This window comes from Micromys minutus (genome assembly GCF_963924665.1).
Source record: "Micromys minutus genome assembly, chromosome: 27".
NCBI lineage: Eukaryota > Metazoa > Chordata > Mammalia > Rodentia > Muridae > Micromys > Micromys minutus.
Window position 1 is genome coordinate 23,417,177 of NC_137962.1, and position 5,557 is coordinate 23,422,733.

General features: G+C 44.5%; 1 pseudogene across 1 annotated transcript; it reads left to right on the forward strand.

The window, feature by feature from the left end:
• The first annotated feature begins 1,541 nt into the window (after nucleotides 1-1,541).
• On the forward strand, nucleotides 1,542-2,080 carry LOC308438430 (large ribosomal subunit protein uL6-like; annotated as a pseudogene). Its single transcript has one exon. The product of its transcript is annotated as a large ribosomal subunit protein uL6-like (transcript).
• The last annotated feature ends 3,477 nt before the right edge of the window (nucleotides 2,081-5,557 follow it).

Consider the following 5,557-nt stretch of genomic DNA (forward strand, 5'->3'; position numbering starts at 1 on the left):
AACTGGACACTGCTTCAAAACCCAAAAATGAGGTGGCAGGTGACTTAACTCAGCCAGTGACTTATTCGGGAGGCAAAGTCTACTGGTGTCTGGAAACCGATTCCATCAACTAAGAACAACTCTGGAGTAGCTCAGCCTCTGGAATCCGCTGTGCACCCCAGGTTCACGGCTGATACCTGACAATCCAGTGGAGACCACAGTCATATCCTTCCATCGGGTTATTATTGTCCCTTGGGTTTTGAAAGAGCAAAGACAGGCCCATCTGCGCGGAGGTGCTGTGGTGTGGGAGCCCCTCCACTCCCAACACACAGGGGAGCATTCCCATAGCAGAACACCAGCTGCACCTCCCCCCAGGATACAAACCGAGGACACGCAGGGGAGTGGAAAATCCAGGACACAACCTATGAAGCTAAGTGTGGCTGGCAGAGCATCCCGTGCTCAAGGAAACAAAAATTCACAGTGAAGACAACCGTGGCAGACACCAGAAACGGATCTAGTGCAGCCTCAGCACCGGCAGAACTCGGGACATACCGGAGCGCACAGACTCCAATGGTTCACCTTTCACCCACTTACATACACTAGGCCGTCTCCAGCTCTAAGACACGGAAGGGGCTGCACTTACACGTACGTCATCATCTTCTAGTTGTTTTTGCCCCTGCAATGTCCCCTTTCCTATGAGTATAATAGCATCTTAATGCTACCAAACTCTCAACTGTGGCTTTTAGTTTTTTTGTTTTTGGTTTTTTTTTTTTTTTTTTTTTTTTTTTTTTTTTTTTAGCTATTGGTCAGTTTTTTCCTTTTCCGTTTTTACTACTCTTTTGGCACCCAGTGTTTCTCCTGTTTGGCTACCTGTTATAATTTTTTACAATATCTTCATTTTAAATAATTTCTAAGCCTTTATGCTTTGGCTGTTTAGAACTCCTTTGTATGACTTGACAGGACTGAGCTCACCTAGGAAGAGAGTTTTTGGACACATCTGTGAAGAATGAGTTACCTATGAGGTGACTGTGAAGAATGAGTTAACCTCTGGGCACACCTGTGAGGAGTAATTTTCCCCTCCAAACACCCCTATGATTTTAACTTCTGGGCACAGCTGTAGGGGATGGTTGTAACCCCCCCACACACACACACACCTGTGAGGGTTGTTTTTTATTTTTTTGTTTTTTAAACTTGGGTAGCAGCTGTGAGAGATAATTTTCTCCCTCAGGCACACCTGTGAGGAATCTTTTTTTTTTTTTTTTTTTTTTAAACTTTGGGCACACAGCTGTGAGAGATAATTTCCCCCTCAGGCACACCTGTGAGGGTTTTTTTTTTTTTTTTAATAAACTTCTGGGTGCACACCTGTGCGGAAATTTTTTTTAAGCTTCTGGGCACAGCTGTGAGGGATGTTTTAACCTCTGAGCACACCTGTGAAGAATGGTGGTGGCTAGGTTAACTGAAGTAGACAGAACCAGTAAAGGTAGACAGAAGCCTTCCCTGGGCTTAGAGCTCAGCCCGTATAAAAAGGAGCAATAGTTCTCTTTGCCCCATCTACTGCAAGAATGAAGACCATTTTCAGCAATCAGGAGGTCGACATTCCAGAAAATGTCAACATCACTCTGAAGGGGCGCACAGTCATTGCGAAGGGCCCATCAGTGTAGAGCTGAGCCTTGGAAAGAAAAAGGCTCTGTGTTGACAAATGGTGGGGTGACAGAAAGGAGCTGACCACTGTCAGAACCCTCTGCAGTCATGATCAGAACATGGTCAAGGGTGTCACACTGGGCTTCTGTTACAAGATGAGGTCTGTGGATGCTCACTTCCCCATCAATGTCGTTATTCAGGAGAAGGGGTCTTTGGTTGGAATCTGGAATTTCTTGGGTGAAAAATACATCCGCAGGGTTTAGATGAGGACAGGTGTTGCTTGTTCGGTCTCTCAAGCCCAAAAGGATGAGTTAATCCTTGAAGGAAATGATGTTGAACTTGTTTCAAATTCGGCAGCTCTGATTCAGCAAGCCACACAGTTAAACACAAGGACATCAGAAAGTTTTTGGATGGCATCTGTGTGTCTGAGAAGGGAACCGTGCAGCAGGCTGACGAGTGAGACCTCAGTTTCCTAGATCCAGAGACAAGATCCTGGTCACAATTACAATCTGGGGACAATAAAAGATTTAGATATTGCAAAGACAAAAAAAAGGGGCAACAGGGTTGAGCAGATGTCCAGTGCGCTCTGCTTCTTGATGGTGAATGACATTCACGCAGCCGCCACCAGCTCTGCTGCAGAGACCTCCCCAATCAGGAAGAGGTGTAACACTGAACTGTGGGCTAACCTAAGTCTGTCCTTCCTTCCTTCCTTCCTTCCTTCCTTCTTCCCTTCCTTGAATTGCTTTTTTTAGTTTTGGTTTTTGTTTCCTTTTTCACAGCAACAGGACATGGAACTGAGACAGAAAAGTGGTACTGAGAAGGGGCCATTGCTACAAAAATCATGGAGTGTTGATGTGTTTTAGGATATGTTTTGTGGGGCCCTGTGTTGTGTTGGGAGAGGGTACCTCAGCGAGCCCGAGTTGAGGCACCCCTTCCCCAGAGGTACCGATGGGTCTAGTATAGAATAGAGTTTATTTAGGGGCATGGGAAGGAGAGTTAAGAAAGGAGTAGAGGCAGGGAAAGAGGGGGTGGGGTGAGAGGGAGAGAAAGAAAGAGAGGGAGAAAGAAGGGGAGGGAGAGAGAGAGAAGAGGGCAGCCAGGAACATGTGGAGAGAGAGGGGGAAGGGAAGAAAGTGGTCAGAAAGAGCTAGGAGGGACCTAACAGTCCTTTTACAGCAAGCCAGGCTGATCTGGCTGTTGAGCAGAGTGTAGAAGGAACTCTAACACATGTGGCTCTTAGGCCTTTGCAACTGATATGAAGGAGGAATGTGACAGAGTTTGGAACTACGGGGCAGAAAAGCCCTTGATTCTGTAAGCAGAGCTCAGTGGGCCATGGGAAGATGCGAAGGCTCAGCCCTTATTGACTCTGGATCCCAAGACCAAGTTCCCAGCACAAAGATTTGCTCCAGAGAGACAAAGGCAGGAGACAGAGGACAAGGGCAAGGGGAAGGGTGGGAGAGAAGCAGGGATGTTTGTTCCTGAGGACAAAGGACTGCCTCTCCTTGGCCCACAGGCAAATGATGGTTTAGATAAGTAAAGAGGGAACAGGGACAGAGGGCATGTGGGTAGAGGATCGGAGGAGAGTAAGGACTCCATCAGGAACGAAGAAACCACGTGTGTGAGATTTTGTTCAAGAATTTAGTTTTGTTCTGCCGGTTGCAGTGAGGAGTTGAATTTAAATATCATAGATTAATTTGTTTGGCAGGAAAAAAAAATTCAAGATAGGAGACCGTTCTGCCTGGTGCTGAGGAAGCCACTGTGAATGTTAATGAGACCAGCTTCTTGGTAGAGGAACCCCTGCTCTACGTGAGGGCAGGAAAGTGGAGGGCAAAACTCCACCTTTGGAGCTCCTTCCTGATGGTCCACATTCATTTCAGAAGAGAAAAGCCTAAATTGAAGGATCGGCATGTTTGAAAGCAACTGTCTAGAAAAATGTTTCCCCAGGTTATCCCAGGTTAACATTCTGGCCCCAAAGGGCGAGGCTACATCTCAGCCGGTAGCAGAATTTGGCAACATCACCCACATGCCACTGGTATTACAGGCATGGAAATGTGAGATTGAAGAGGTCATGAGGACTTCCTGCATAGTTTCAGGGAGCAGCCTAGGCCAGGAATCCCTGAAGGGACAGTGTGAAGCTGTGGGGGTAAAGGTAAATTATAACCCAGACTCCTGATGTTAGAGATGCTGGAACCTGGGGACGGATGCCTGCCGGGGAAAACTGCAGGCCTGACAGGAAGGGAGGAAGGAGGGGAAGGAGGACAAAGTGGGAGGAAGGAGGAGGAGAGGGGAGAGGTGTTGGAGCTATCTCAGCCTTTTGGGGCTCTGTTGATTCCATAATCCATGATGCCAGACAGAACCATAGGATTTGGTGTTTTCCATGCTAGATTTTGGGTTTTCTTTGGTGGTGTTGTACTCACTTTTAAGGCACACGGGCCTATTTGGCCATTTATGCCCATTAGTGTCTGTCTTATCAAATTATATGGAAGGAGGGATCAATCAGTGTTGTGAAAATAACATGACCAAGAATGATATAGACTCTCCGTGCAATCCTTGTCAAAATTCCAGCCATGGTCTTTTCTGGACTAGAATATACAATCCTAAAGTTCATATGCTTTGTGCCTTTTTCTTCATTCATCTTGGTCTCTACTGTGAGGTGCAGTGGCAGCCAGAGTTCTTGAGTATTCCAGATTGACTCTGTCAATATCTGCCATCTATTCTGTCTCATTATCTATCCTCTCTGTCTCCTCAAGTTACACTCTAACGAGTTCATTCTCTGGTGTCAATGTAGCTACTGCATGATCATGATTGTTGCCTGCCCAGTGTAACATTTCCCTATTCACTTACCTTCATCTTATTTATATCTTTAAGTCTGAGATGTGTGGACCTTGTGTTCTTAAACATATTTAATATTTTCCTTTCTGTTGGAAACCCTTTCTATTGTCTAACCCACTCAGTTATTGTTGATAATAGTTGGATTTGTGTCTTTGTTTATACTATTCTGCCTATTTTAAAAAAAAAATTTTATTCTTCACTTCTTTTCTTTTCCAGTGAGCAAATATTATCTTATAAAACATTTCACTTTGTGTGTGTGTGTGTGTGTGTGTGCGCGTGTGTGTGTGTGTGTGATCTCTAGAACTCTAGAGTCACTTACATAGCCTGTCTGTCTTAGTTAGGTTTCCATTGCTGTGAAGAGGTACCGTGACCAAGGCAACTCTTATAAAAGAAAGCATTTTATTGGAGCTGGCTTACAGTTTTAGAGATAATGGCACAGTCCATTATCATCATGGCAGGAAGCATGGCAGGCAGACATGGTGCTGTAGGAGCTGAAGAGTTCTATACCTTGATCTGCAGGCAACAAGAGGGAACTGTCTATCATACTGGGCATAGCTGGAGCATAGGCCCTCAAATTCCGCCCCTACAGTGGCACACTTCCTCCGACAAGGCCACATCTTCTGCAACAAAGCCATACCTCCTAATAGTGCCACCCTCTATGGCCAAGCATGTAAATACATGAGTCTGTGGGGAGCATACCTATTCAAACCACTGCACTGTCTTATAAGAATCCACTTGAGAATAATTGAAACTTCAGGAATTTAGAAATTCACCTCCTATGTATCTCTAATGGGATTTCTATTTCTTTTTTCCTCTCTTCTTTCTTCTTCTTCTATTTGATCCCTCAACTAATTATTTATTCTTATTATTATTACTGTGCATAAATTTGTCTTTGTAATAAATGCAGAGGATGAAAGACAATAGAAATGCTTATCGAGTATATTCTATTAATCGTATTTCTCAATTCAAGTTCTCTTTATCCTTTATTATGGGTTTGAGGTGCTGTCTGGCAAAATAACTTCATATAGCTTTGCTCCCTACCTCTTTCTTTGTGCTGTTTTGTCAAACATATTATATTTCTCTATGTTTTTAAATAAACAGAATA